At 45.4% G+C, this 15,574-nt stretch overlaps 1 long non-coding RNA gene across 2 annotated transcripts in view; it reads right to left on the bottom strand.

Annotated features, from left to right (window-relative positions):
• LOC143785991 (uncharacterized) overlaps nt 1-14,386 on the bottom strand; it is a 31,795-nt gene extending 17,409 nt beyond the window's left edge. For both annotated transcript variants that reach the window (XR_013218189.1, XR_013218190.1), the window contains exons 1-2: nt 14,275-14,386; nt 753-838 (exon numbers count right to left, since the gene is read on the bottom strand). This is a non-coding gene — a long non-coding RNA (uncharacterized LOC143785991). The remainder of the gene's footprint in view (nt 1-752; nt 839-14,274) is intronic.
• Nucleotides 14,387-15,574: the final 1,188 nt, after the last annotated feature.

Raw genomic sequence — 15,574 nt, 5'->3', positions numbered from 1 at the left:
GTTCCAGAATCAGTGTAGTATCGGCAAACAGTTTAAATTAGAATGTAAGTCCGCAAGGACAGGGTCCTCTCCCCTCTGTACCAGTGTGTCACTGTAAACCTGTTTACTGTAAACGATATCTATAACCCTGTATGTAACCTCTTTCTCATGTACAGCACCATGGAATTAATGGTGCTATATAAATAAATAATAATAATAATAATAATAATTAAAAAAAAATAGAATGTCCACTTTAATCGACCTAATGTCACAAACTTAATAAACTTAAAGAATAAAAATGAAAAAGTATAGAAAATGCAATTAAAAAACAATAGTTTACGCAGAAAGAAAAAAATAAATAAAAGGCTGTCCATCAAGCAAAATAAGCTATTTTAATAAATCCCCACCACATTGGTCTAAGGGTCACTTGGACAGCAACAAACCATTATCCCGTCCTCTAAAAATGATTTATTATCGATTTAATGAGTTCAATAAAGTATTTCAATCCATATAATAGAGAGTTGTATCACCCAGCTAATTTATAGTAATTAACTGGTAAACCGCGGTGTCAAAATGGCGTAAGGGCTCATGCCCTCCATGTCTTCTAATCCCCGTGACATATAGCAACAAAGGAATTCATATAGATTCATATTGTTAGTAATCCAGATGCTGGCCTTACATAATTAACAGATAATGATACTTAGAAGAGAGAACTTTTCCTACATAGGTATGGCTCTGACGGCATATGTCTAATTAAAATCAACATTACTTACAATTAGGCATAAACAGTCAATAGCATCTGTAGTTGGAGGAGAACATGCGACGGAATGAGAAGAAGCAATTAATTGGATGTGGCCGCCTACAGAACCATGGAGATAAAAAAAGGCATTCATTTCCATTATTATTTCCTCTAAGACTATAGTGACTAGATACATTGCTTTCGATGACGGAAGGGAATCTGGTTAAAGCACTTGGGAAGGATTTGGAAGAAGAATATGTAGTGGAGGGGGAAATAATCCACCATCATATGTCACACCGGGTTATTTTTATACAACTGTGCAAAGGCATGTTATATCTAGAGAAAAACCATCTGTATGCATATCTATATAAAGGGCTGTGCAAGGGAATAGTCTTTAAGCAAAACCTCTTCATAGCACCACATGCAAATGCTAAGAAAAAAGGATTGTCAGTTTTCTTTTATATCTTAAGCAAAGTGAGATGCTTGTAGGCTGCCATCTCTTTCACTGTGAGACGCTTTCAGGCATTATGTACTACATTGGGGGACTCAAAGATTTGGGCAAAAGGAAAAAGGAGATACTCATAGCAACTAATCAGATTGCTCATTTGCTGGTTGTTGGATACCAAGTAGGTGCCAACCGGCCACTCCTCCATGAGCTTTTAGGTCATTAAATCAAATCTTTTGCCTAGGATTAAAAAAAAAAGATAAAACTCCCCAAAAAAAGCCTTAGAAATATTTGACCTGATATCTGATGAGTAGCCGTAGGTCACTCATTCAATTTTCCATTGCATGAATTGGGATAAATCTCACTCATGTAGGGCAGCAAGGTGGCTCAGTGGTTAGCACCGCAGCCTTGCAGCTGTAAGGAGAAGAACCCAGCTAGGCGTGCTTCCTCTGTGATGGGACCGGAACCGTTGGGGCTGTCACCTATGTTGCAGGGGGGAAAGCTTAACGTCCTGGACTGTTCCCCGCAGTTGAGAAAAGGGGGCATGGCTAAGCTGAAGGAATTGCAGCGTGCGAGTTAGGCCTCTTTCACACTTCAGTCTTTTGGCGTCAGTTTGAAACCGCCATTTTCGTCAAATAGCGGATCCGCCATTTTTTTTGGCGGATCCTCTATTTTCCCATAGACATGCATTAGAGACGGATTGTGGTGGATGGTCGTCCGTTCCATCCGCCATGCGACGGATCCGTCGAGATTTGGCGGACGTCATCTAGACATTGACGGACATTGTAACGTTTTTTGTCTGCGCCGAAATGGAGGTTCGCAACGGATCCGTCGCGACCGTCATTTCGGCAGATCCGTCACCCCAATCCGCTTTTTCAATTGCGCATGCTCCAAAAAGTAGATACTTTTCCCAGACAATCCCCAAGTAACGGATCCGTCAAAAAAACGGATCCGTTAGAACCGTTTTCTCAACAATTGTGACGGATCCGTCGATCCGTCACTATGTCGGAGCTGACTGACGCCAAACAACTGAAGTGTGAAAGAAGCCTAAGGCAACTTTCACACTTCCGTCTTCCAAATCTGCACAGGATCCGTCAAGACGTTGAAATGACGGATCCTGTGCAGATTGTGGAAAACGTGTGCACTGGGTCGGTCTTTCTGACGGACCCATCGAGCCTATGTGCACCTGTTGTGTATGTGTCTTCACAGCGGTTTTCCGCTGCGAAAACGCATACACAACACAAACCAGGTTAAAAAAAATTAAAAATCGCAGTATTCTCACCTACCGGCGTCCCACGCAGCGATGCTCCCGGCAGCTAGTGTTCCTAGTAATACATTGCAAAATCTCGCGAGAAGTCGCGGTCTCGCGAGACCGCGACTTCTCGCGAGATTTCGCAATGTATTACTAGGAACGCTAGCTGCCGGGAGCATCGGTGACGCTGCGCCGGACGTCGGTAGGTGAGAATACTGCGATTTTTTATTTTTTTAATTTATTTTTAACATTCTATCTTGTTACTATTGATGCTGCATAGGCAACATCAATAGTAAAAAGAGAAAGAGACAGAGAGAGAATTTCCCTGATGGGAAATTCTTCTACGCATGCTCAGTTTGAAAAGGAAGGACCCGTCGCTGGATTCCTGCTTTTCACAGTCAGCGACGCATCCTGCGCCCATAGGCTTCCATTATAGCCAACAACAGGCGACGTATCCTGACCGATTTTCCGACGTGCAGAAAAAACTTTCCTCTGAACGTTTTCTCTGCCCGGCGGACCTTTATTTACACAGGATCCAGTGCACGACGGATTAAACGGATGGCCATCCATCATAATCCGTCGCTAATACAAGTCTATGGGAAAATGCAGGATCCTGCATTCTCAAAAAACGACGGATTATGACAGGAGCTGAAAGACAGAAGTGTGAAAGAGGCCTAATCTGACAGTTACGGCGGGTACGTGCAGATGCGCAGGAGGTCAGTGTAGGTGCTCCTAACGCAGAGTATCTTGAGAGAGCAGGCCTAAGACTTGAAGGCCAGAGGGCAATAAACGGAGACTGTCGTCAGAGCCACGTACCGATATCGCTGACACTGTTGACATCGCTGACAGTGAGACAAAGGGTCAGTGTATGGGACATAACCTTGCACCCACGCGGACCGGAGAGTCGTACCACCTATTGTGAACTTTATCCTGTTAAGCTTCTAAACAGACCCCATATAGGGGAAACCGCCGTGCAGGACAGAGACATTGCCTTGTGTCTGGAGTCTTGGGGGCTCAGTCTCGCAGCATGGGTGCTGTGGGGCAACAGGCCGTCCGCCCTGCTGGTGCATGGCCGCTGCGGCGGTGGTCGCCGCACGGCTCCGCTCCGTTAGGGCGTTAGGACCCACTACGAGGTTTGCCGTGAAGGGGCAGTGGGCTTCATACTGTCTGATCAGAATGTTAAACTGAAAACCTCATGTTCAGTATTTAAATTTTTGCCTAGCGGCTTTAGATCAACGTATGATTTTGGGATGTGCGGTTCATGCTCTTTTTTTTCCTTTTGCACATAGCATGTACTTGTCTCTTTTTTTGGACCAGCACTCCTCCCATTTGGCTCAGGTGATTTTAATTAGCAGGAGACTGCAAAGTAAGGGGTCTAGCCCATTTTGGCTCTCACTGAAGAGCTGGAGGAAGGTGAGTTTAAATACTCCTTTTCATTTTGGTGCTGGTGCTGTGTGGCGGCCATTGTTGCTGTGGCTTTGTGCTGGTGGGGCAGCGCGGTCTGGAGTCTTGGGGGCTCAGTCTCGCAGCATGGGTGCTGTGGGGCAACAGGCCGTCCGCCCTGCTGGTGCATGGCCGCTGCGGCGGTGGTCGCCGCATGGCTCCGCTTCGTTAGGGCGTTAGGACCCACTACGAGGTTTGCCGTGAAGGGGCAGTGGGCTTCATACAGTCTGATCAGAATGTTAAACTGAAAACCTCATGTTCAGTATTTAAATTTTTGCCTAGCGGCTTTAGATCAACGTATGATTTTGGGATGTACGGTTCATGCTCTTTTTTTTTCCTTTTGCACATTGCCTTGTGTATTCCTTCTCCTTCCGGACCCAAAGCCAGCATCAGGACCACAAGGAAACATAGCCCACAACAGGACCCAAGACGCCATCCTCTCCAGGACAATGCTGAATTTCCACAGCGCCATTGCCTTGGCGCCACCGTTTGCACCCGGGGAATACACTGAGGACTGCGTCGAATTGATAAGTCTATTTCCTCTGAACTTATTGTCTCTGTTACTTGTTTTACTACCGTGTTCCAAGTTGCAGTAATTTGTATTCAGAAAATTTCCCTCTACTTCTCCCTGCGTGGAGTATCCACTGTAGAATTAAATCCCCTGATAACCCTTACTCTGACTACATTCCGTTACTGCATCGTACGTGCCTGCTGTATCCTTACACAGCGCTGGGGTCCTGGATTCAAATCCCACAACGGACAAAATCTGCAAGGAGTTTGTATATTTTCCCCGTGATTGCATGGGTTTCCTCCGGGTTTTCCAGTTTACTCTCACACTCCAAAGACATACTGATAGGGAATCTAGATTGTGAGCCCCATTGGGGACAGCTATGACTATGTCTGTAAAGCGTTGCAGAATAAGATAGTGCTATATAATCAAAAGCATAATAATAATATTAAAATCCCCAGAGAGGTAGGTTTTTCATCATATGAGATGAAAAAAATAAGTTTATAGTCTTAGCCCTGTATTTAAATATACTGTAATGTGTGCTCCCAACTCCATGGTATCAAGCACTTGGGGCTCATGCCTTGTGAGCTTCCTTATCAATGACCATGTCCATGTATACCAAAAATATTGGGACCCATGGTCTGAATTCATGGAATTCAGATTTTTCATTATGTCCCGTTGCCCCCAGTGTATAACATAATGCTATCCACCTTTATTAATATTTGTGAGAATAGCTGATGGTAAAGCGCTCACTGATACCAGTGCGGTCCTGTAATAGGAGCCACCAGTGTTCATGACATTTCTTCCATCCTAAATCTTCCCCATTAGGCCGGTTTCACACGTCAGTGGCTCCGGTACGTGAGGTGACAGTTTCCTCACGTACCGGAGACACTGACACACGTAGACCCATTAAAATCAATGCATCTGTGCAGATGTCATTGATTTTTTTGCGGACCGTGTCTCCGTGTGCCAAACACGGAGACATGTCAGTGTTCGTGGGAGCGCACGTATTACACGGACCCATTAAAGTCAATTGGTCCGTGTAAAACATCTACCTCACACGGACGTTCTCCGTGTGCAGTCCCTGTGCCGTGCAGGAGACAGCGCTACAGTAAGCGCTGTCCCCCCCACATGGTGCTGAAGCCGCCATTCATATCTTCCCTGCAGCAGCGTTTGCTGCATAGAAGATATGAATAATAGTGTTTAAAAGAAAGATCTATCTGTCTGCCGCCCTCCCACCCCCCCCTGTGCGCCCCCCCGCTTGTCATGATTCCCAATGGCAGGGACACGGGCAAAAACGGACTAGCTCTAGGAAGATGGTATCTCAGGTAACCGCGATGCTGAACCTAACACGCAAATAAAAGCAGCCAGGGGGTGTGCCTATGTTTTATCCCTAGACACCTCGCGCCAGCCGGAGATCTAGCTGCCCCTAGAAGAGGAACACACAGACCTGGCTTGCCTCCAGGGAAACCCCAAAAGTTATAGTAGCCCCCCACATATAATAACGGTTAGGCAAGAGGAAAACACAAACGCAGTATGAATATAGATTCAGCAAAGTGAGGCCCTCTGACTAGATAGATGAAAATACAAAAGAGGACTTCGCGGTTACCTCAAAACCCTAAGGAGCCATCCTGAAACTACCTTGACTCCGTTATCAACTCATGACACCGGAGTAGTAATTTCAGATCACTAGAGCTTCCAGCAGCACGAGAAATACAAATGCATGCTGGACAAAACAAACACAAAAAATGCCAAAAAATTCAACTTAGCTGAATTGCAGACTTGGAGCAGGTAGCAAGCAACAGAGGTGCTCTGGTAACATTGATTGCCGGCGCTAGAGTGACTGAGAAGCCAAACTAAATAGGAAACTCCCAATTTCCTGATGAAAACAGGTGCACTGGAAACACAAGACAAAAGTCAACCAGTACCACCAGTAGCCACCAGAGGGAGCCCAAAAACAGAATTCACAACAGTACCCCCCCCCCCTTAAGGAGGGGGCACCGAACCCTCATGAGAACCACCAGGGCGATCTGGATGCGCCCTATGAAAGGCGCGAACCAAATCAGAGGCATGAACATCAGAGGCAGTCACCCAAGAATTATCCTCCTGACCGTATCCCTTCCATTTAACCAGATATTGAAGTCTCCATCTGGAAATGCGAGAGTCCAAAATCTTCTCCACAACATACTCCAATTCACCCTCCACCAGCACAGGAGCAGGAGGCTCAACAGAAGGAACAACCGGTACAACGTACCTCCGCAACAACGACCTATGGAAGACATTATGAATGGTGAAAGATGCTGGAAGGTCCAAACGAAAAGATACAGGATTAAGAATCTCCAAAATCTTATAAGGACCTATGAACCGAGGTTTGAACTTAGGAGAAGAGACCTTCATAGGGACAAAACGAGAAGACAACCACACCAAGTCTCCAACACGGAGACGATGACCCACACGACGACGACGATTAGCAAACTGCTGAGTCTTCTCCTGAGACAACTTCAAATTGTCCACCACATGACTCCAAATCCGGTGCAGTCTATCCACCACAGAATCCACTCCAGGACAATCCGAAGATTCCACCTGACCAGATGAAAAACGAGGGTGAAACCCAGAATTGCAAAAGAAAGGAGAAACCAGAGTAGCAGAACTGGCCCGATTATTGAGGGCAAACTCTGCCAACGGCAAAAAGGTGACCCAATCATCCTGATCAGCAGACACAAAACACCTCAAATAAGTCTCCAAAGTCTGATTAGTTCGCTCCGTCTGGCCATTAGTCTGAGGATGGAACGCAGATGAAAAAGACAAATCAATGCCCATCCTGGCACAGAACGCTCGCCAGAACCTAGACACAAATTGAGATCCTCTATCAGACACGATGTTTTCCGGGATACCATGTAAGCAAACCACATTCTGAAAAAATAAAGGAACCAACTCCAATGAAGAAGGCAATTTGGGCAAGGGTACCAAATGAACCATCTTAGAAAAACGGTCACACACCACCCAAATGACGGACATTTTCTGAGAAACCGGGAGATCCGAGATAAAGTCCATAGAGATGTGCGTCCACGGCCTCTTCGGAATAGGCAGGGACAACAACAATCCACTAGCCCGAGAACAGCAAGGCTTGGCCCGAGCGCAAACATCACAAGACTGTACAAAGGTACGCACATCCCGAGACAGGGAAGGCCACCAGAAGGACTTGGCCACCAAATCTCTGGTACCAAAAATTCCAGGGTGGCCCGCCAACACAGAAGAATGAACCTCTGAGATGACTATACTGGTCCACTCATCTGGAACAAACAATCTCCCAGACGGACAACGATCAGGCCTATCAGTCTGAAACTCCTGCAAAACACGTCGCAAGTCTGGGGAGACAGCAGACACAATCACTCCATCCTTAAGGATACCCGTAGGCTCCGAATCACCAGAGGAGTCAGGCTCAAAACTCCTAGAAAGAGCATCTGCCTTCACATTTTTCGAGCCCGGCAAGTATGAAACCACAAAATTAAACCGAGAGAAAAACAATGACCAGCGCGCCTGTCTAGGATTCAGACGCCTGGCAGACTCAAGGTAAATCAGATTCTTGTGATCAGTCAAGACGACCACCTGATGTCTAGCACCCTCAAGCCAATGACGCCACTCCTCAAATGCCCACTTCATAGCCAAGAGCTCCCGATTACCGACATCATAATTTCGCTCGGCAGGCGAAAATTTTCGAGAGAAGAATGCACATGGTCTCATCACTGAGCAATCGGGACTTTTCTGCGACAAAACCGCCCCCGCTCCAATCTCGGAAGCATCAACCTCAACCTGAAAAGGGAGCGAAACATCAGGCTGGCGCAACACAGGGGCAGAAGAAAAGCGGCGCTTAAGCTCCCGAAAGGCCTCCACAGCCGCAGAGGACCAATTGGCAACATCAGCACCCTTCTTAGTCAAATCAGTCAGAGGTTTAGCAACACTTCAAAACCCAGTTATAAATCGACGATAGAAATTAGCAAAGCCCAAGAACTTCTGAAGACTCTTCAGGGAAGTAGGCTGCATCCAATCACAAATAGCCCGAACCTTGACAGGATCCATCTCCACAGAAGAAGGGGAAAAAATATACCCCAAAAAGGAGATCTTCTGAACCCCAAAGATACACTTTGAACCCTTTACAAACAGAGAATTGGACCGCAAAACCTGAAAAACCTTCCTAACCTGTTGAACATGCGACTCCCAGTCATTCGAAAAAATCAAAATATCATCCAAATACACAATCATAAATTTATCCAGGTATTTACGGAAAATATCGTGCATAAAGGACTGAAAGACTGAAGGAGCTTTAGAAAGACCAAAAGGCATTACCAAATACTCAAAATGGCCCTCGGGCGTATTAAATGCAGTTTTCCACTCATCTCTCTGCTTAATCCGCACCAAATTATACGCACCCCGAAGATCAACCTTAGAGAACCACTTTGCCCCTTTAATACGAGCAAATAAATCAGTCAATAGTGGCAATGGATACTGGTATTTGACTGTAATCTTATTCAACAGGCGATAATCAATACAGGGCCTCAGGGAGCCATCTTTTTTACCCACGAAAAAAAACCCTGCTCCTAAAGGGGATGAGGATGGACGGATATGTCCCTTTTCCAAGGACTCCTTAATATACTCCCGCATAGCAGCATGCTCAGGCACAGATAGATTGAACAAACGACCCTTGGGAAACTTGCTGCCCGGAATCAAGTCTATAGCACAATCGCAATCCCTGTGAGGGGGGAGAGAACTAAGTTTAGGCTCCTCAAACACATCACAATAATCAGACAAAAATGAGCCCAAGTGACTGAGAAGCCAAACTAAATAGGAAACTCCCAATTTCCTGATGAAAACAGGTGCACTGGAAACACAAGACAAAAGTCAACCAGTACCACCAGTAGCCACCAGAGGGAGCCCAAAAACAGAATTCACAACACCCGCTGTTCTGAAAATACTCACCCGCCTCCCTCGCAGTGTCCTGTCCTGGCCGCACCTTCTACTGTATGCGGTCACGTGGGGCCGCCGATTAGAGTCATGAATATGTGGCTCCACCTCCCATAGGGGTGGAGCCGCCTATTCATGACTGTAAATGAGCGGCCCCACATGACCGCATACAGTAGAAGGCGCGGCCAGGACAGGAAGCAGCGACAGCCAACGAGGGAGGCGGGTGAGTATTTTCAGAACAGCGGAGGGGCGCACATGGGGTGGGAGGGCGGGGGACAGATAGATCTTTCTTTTAAACACTATTATTTATATCTTCTATGCAGCAAACGCTGCTGCAGGGAAGATATGAATCGCGGATTCAGCACCAGATGCTGGTACGTGTGGTACCCAGCACGGTGCGTGTGGTACCCAGTGGGCACACGGGCGGCACACGTGTGCCGCACGTGTGCCACACTGATGTACACCAGAAACATAGGGGCACACGGACACGGATAATTCCGGTACCGATTGGCCTTACTTGTATTATTGAGAAGTGGAAGAAATCGCAGCAACTCAGCCACAAAGTGGTGACCTTATAACGTTTCAAAATGAGGTCACCAAGTGCTGAGGAGCAGAGGGGAGAAAAATTTCCAACTCATAACTGCAGAGTCCAAACCTCTTTTGTTATTAATATCAGCACAAACACTGCTCCCCCACAAGGAGCTTCATGGCTGAGCATCTGCATGCAACCTTACATTACCAAGCACAATGCTGAGCATCAGATGGAGTGGTGTAAAGCCGTGACCACTGGACACTGGAGTAGAGATGGGCGAACCCGAACCGTAAAGTTTGGCGTCCGTACCGAACACCTACTGTTTGGGCATGGACATCGAACATAGACTTCACCAGGATGTCCGTGTTACTGTTTGGGTTCGGCCCCCCGAACACCAGGTGTTTGTCATGCTGTCATATGCATGACAGAATGGCAAACACCGCTTCTGATCAGCAGTAAAATCATTACTGCCGGTTAGACAGCCACAGTTCCCACGCTGTCAAATGACAGCGTAAGCCCACAGTTGTGATCGGAGGTACAAAGTTTACCTCTGGTCACTGGTGTCAGCTGATGCTGCTCTATAGTTTTATAGTAGATAAAGACACAGCCAGAATAAAGTCTTTCATTTGAAATAAAACAAAACACTTTAATTTTTTTGTTTAAAAATAAAATGCACAGTTGTGCTCACCTAACGCCCATTCCACTGAATCTCTCGTCTCCTGTAATAAAACAAAAATAAAAAACAACAATATACCTCAACTATCAGTCATTCTGTCCCACAAACTAATCCATGTCTGGGGGATAAACAGTTTTCAACCTGGACGGTGTCAAGATGTGTCTGTCCATAATGAGAACCACTGGGGAATGAGCTGCTGCGAGTGCAGCATCAGTGACCAGCAGTCATGTCCTCGTGGTCACCTCTGGTCACTGAAGCTGCTCAACTGCGGTGACCTCGGTGAGATCCCCGCTAGCACTGTGAGAAAGTATCACAGTAAAGAGGCAAGTTCACCACAGTTCAAATTCACCACAGTGAAATTCACCCAGTGAACTGCGGTGAACACACTTCTGTGGATCTTATCAAGGTCACCGCAGTTCAGTCCAGCTGCGAATGCATCCTCAGTGACCAGCAGTAACTTCGATGACGTCACTGCCTGTCACTGATGCTGCGCTCGCAGCAACTCATTCACCAGTGGTTCTCAGCCTGGACGGTCACATCTTGGCACTGTCCAGGTTGAAAACGATTTATCCCTAGACATGGGTTACAACGTGGGACAGAACGATGGACAGGTGAGGGATATTGTTGTTTTTTATTTTATTACAGGAGATGAGGGATTCAGTGGAATTAGGCATTAGGAGAGTATACCTGCGGCCTCACCCTGTCTTTTGACAGCGTGGGAACCGCATCTGTCTAACGATAATGATTTTACCGCCGATCGGTAAGAAGCAGTGTTTGCCGTGCTGTCATGCACATGACAGCGTGGTAAACACTGGACATTTGAGCCCCCATTCAAATGAATTGGGTCCGGGTTCGAGTACTGTTTTGGTACCCGAACCTCAACTTTTTGTAATTGTTCGGCCGAACTGACTGGACCCGAACATCCAGGTGTCCGCCCATCTCTACTCCGGAGGAAACCTGTCTTGTGCAGTGATGGATCACACTTCTCTGTCTGGCGTCTGATGGAGGACTCTGGGTTTGGTGAATGCCAGGAGGCCGTTATCCGCCTGACTGCATTGTGCCCACTGTACAGTTTGGTGGAGAAGAAATAATGCTATGTGCTTGTTTTCAGTGGTTGCAATAGGTACCTTAGTTCCAGTGAAGGGAAATCTTAATACTTCACCACAAGACATTTTGGACCACTGTAGCTTCTTACTTAGGGGGCAGAGCCAGTGTTGGGGAGTAAGAAAATGGGCAATTGCACAGGGCCCCACAACCTTGGGGTCCCAAGTCTCTACAGCAGGAGCTGCACTGATAATAGCATTAAAACATTTAAAAGCAATAAAAAATATGCATATTTAGTATCACTGCATTTTTAAAAGTCCAGCCGTTCAAAACTGCATAACAAGAAAAAAAATCAAACCGCATGAATTACGTTATTTTGGCCGCCACAACATTGCAATAACATCCAATAAGAGAAGATTAAAACTCGCATCTGCCCCAAAATGGTATCAGTAAAAATCAGCTCAGGGCGCAAAAAATAAGCCCTCACACAGCCCAATATCCCCCAAAATTAAAACATTAAGGGACTTGAAATATGGCGACAAACACAAAATTACTTTTTCACACCTTTTTTTAGAATTTTTTTCACCTCTTAAAAAAAAACCTGTGCATGTTTGGTATCTGCACACTCATAATGACCTGGAGAATCATATTCTCAGGTCAGTTTTACCATATAGTGAACATAGTAAATACTCAAAAAACAATTGTGGAATTGCACTTTTTTTTTAAATTTCAACGCACTTGGATTTTTTTCCCATTTTCCAGTAATATGGTAAAAGGAATGGTGTCACTCAAAAGTTCAACTTGTCCCACAGAAAACAAGCCCTCATATGGCTATGTGAACAGAAAAATAAAAAAGTTATGGCTCTTGGAAAATAGGGAGGAAAAAACAAAAATGGAAAATCGCACAAGGGTGATGGGGTTAAAATCCTTGTAATAGCCATATAATAGCAGCATGAGCGCACCCTGCAGGCTTTATTCTTCAAATGTTCATGCTGGGTTTACTAACAAACTAAAGAATAATCTTATCTATAAAATGTAATTAGGGTTAGTGTATCTCTTTAAGGGTACTGTCACACAGTACCATTTTGATCGCTACGACGGTACGATTCGTGACGTTCTAGCGATATCGTTACGATATCGCAGTGTCTGACACGCAGCAGCGATCAGGGACCCTGCTGAGAATCGTACGTCGTAGCAGATCGTATGGAACTTTCTTTCGTCGCTTGATCACCCGCTGACATCGCTGGATCGTTGTGTGTGACAGCGATCCAGCGATGTGTTCGCTTGTAACCAGGGTAAACATTGGGTAACTAAGCGCAGGGCCGCGCTTAGTAACCCGATGTTTACCGTGGTTACCAGCGTAAAAGTAAAAAAAAAAAAAACAGTACATACTCACATTCCGGTGTCTGTCCTCCGGCGTCTCAGCTTCTCTCCACTGTGTGAGCGCCTGCCGGCCAGAAAGCGAGCACAGCGGTGACGTCTGACGTCACCGCTGTGCTTTCCGGCTATGGCGCTTACACAGTGGAGAGAAGCAGAACGCCGGGGACAGACACCGGAATGTGAGTATGTACTGTTTGTTTTTTTACGTTTACGCTGGTAACCACGGTAAACATCGGGTTACTAAGCGCGGCCCTGCGCTTAGTTACCCGATGTTTACCCTGGTTACCGGGGACTTCGGCATCGCTCCAGCGCCGTGATTGCAACGTGTGACCGCAGTCTACGACGCTGGAGCGATAATCATACGATCGCTGCGACGTCACGGTTCGTGCCGTCGTAGCGATTAAAATGGTACTGTGTGACGGTACCCTAATTCCTAAATGTGTAGACAGTTAGGTAGAGCTTACAAGTCATTAAGTTCAACATTTCCACTAGTGACCCCATTAGAACACAATACAGCACATATTGTCACAGGAATTTTGGAACAGCGGGATCGTGCTTCTTACTGACTCTCCAGTATGTTAAACCTATTATGTGAAATATTTTTAGGTCATTCTTAATTAATACAAGGAGTCCTGTGTTCAGCATCCTCATCTCTTAGACCCCCTGCACACGTCAGCGTCTAAAGTATTTGTGGTAACAGTTTCCACATGTACTGGAGACACTTACACAGGTAGACCCATTCAAATTTATGTGTCCACATACATGTCAATGTGTTTCTACGGACTATGTGTATAAATAAATGAAAAAAAAAAAAAAAGCGGCATGGGGTCCCACTTAATTTTTCTAACCAGCAGAAGTAAAGCAGACAGCTGGGGGCTCTTATTATTCTGGGGAGGAGCCAATATCCGTAAAGGTTCCCAGCCTATTAATACCAGCTTACAGCTGTCTACGTAGCCTTCACTGGTTAATAAAAAAGGGACCCACCTAAAAAAAGGACATGGGGGTCCTTCCCTATTTTTACTAACCAGCAAAGGCTAAACAAACAGCTTTGGGTTGATATTAAAAGCCTGTGAACGGCCAGAGATATTGTTCCCACAGGCTACCAACATCAACCCTCAGCCGCCCCAGAAATGGCACATCCATAAGACGTCCCAACTCTGGCGCTTAGCCTCGCTCTTCCCACTTGTCCTGTGGTGGTGGCAGTGAGGTAATATTTGTGGAGTTGATGTCAGCTTTGTATTGTCAGCTCACATTAAGCCTGGGGGTTAGTACTGGAGAGACATCTATAAGACACCCCCATTGCAAATCCCTCACCTGTCTGACGTCAAGATAATCCATATGGCCCCACACCGTAATCCATCTCTGTGACATCTGATTTTCAAAATGAACGGTGGCATCATGCGACCATTCACGCTGAAAACCAGGACACAATAAGCTGTTGCGAGCGCCGGTGAGAAGGCAGCTTCAGTGACCAGCGGTAACCTCTATGACGTCACCGCTCGTTACTGAAGCTGCTGATGGATTACGGTGTCGGGCAGTATGGATTGTCTTCACGTTAGACAGGTGAGGGATATAGTTGTTTATTATTTTTGTTTTTTTAAAAGGGGACATGGGCATCGGAGGATTATCTTCATGTCTGACAGGTGAGGGATATGGTTGTTTATGGTTGTTTATTATTTTTGTATTTTTACAGGGGACATGGGCTTCAATGGATTGAATGTAAAGGTGAGTATAACTTTGCATTTTTATTTTTAAATAAATGTGTAAAACAGGGTGTTTTGTTTTATTTAAAAAAAAAGGAATTTATTCTTGCTATGTGTTTATTTCAAAACTTACTTTGGGGTTTGTAATGGTGGAATCTTATAGACGCCTCTCCATTACTAGCCACTTGACTTGATGTTGCAGGGTTGGATTACGGTATAGGACATTATGGATTATCTTCACGTCAGAAAGGTGAGGGATATGGTTGTTTATTTATTTTTTTTTTTAGAGTGGACATGGGCATCAGAGAATTATTTTCAAGTCTGACAGGTGTGCACCACCATTAAATACAATGGGTGTGCGTGTGTCTGTATTTGCAGCCTTTAAAACATGGGCCTCATACGGGCACAAAAAACAGACGTGTGAAGGGGGCCTAAGTCAGAGTATAAGTGGTTAAAAAGAGCGTCTCTCTGGAGTACCTGTCCTGTACAACACAGACAGCTCGGTGATGTGAATGACTGTGTGTGCGTGATCTCTGTCTGTCTTTGTGTCTCTGTGTATGTGGTTTAGTTTACAGTGTATGAACTATTGGTAGCATATACACTGATGAATAAAAGAATAACAATGTTTTGAACTTTTGGCTTTCAGGCTCCATTTCTCACCATTCACTACTGCTTCGAATGTGAGACTACCATAATTTTATAGAGAATAATCTTGGCTATCTCATACATAAATTTTACTTGCAACTATTTTGCATATGATTAGTTATGCAGATTCTTGTCATGTCACTGCATTGTTACTGTTTTGATCCTAAAAATCAACATTTTTATTTTTATTTTTTTTGTTAGTATTTTGTGAACCCACCTTTGGATTTCAACACTGTCTGAGTCCTTCTGGTCATGCTCTTGATCAG

This window comes from Ranitomeya variabilis, chromosome 7, assembly GCF_051348905.1.
Source record: "Ranitomeya variabilis isolate aRanVar5 chromosome 7, aRanVar5.hap1, whole genome shotgun sequence".
NCBI lineage: Eukaryota > Metazoa > Chordata > Amphibia > Anura > Dendrobatidae > Ranitomeya > Ranitomeya variabilis.
The sequence above is the reverse complement of the archived record's forward strand: the minus strand, read 5'-3'. Positions and strand labels throughout refer to the sequence as shown.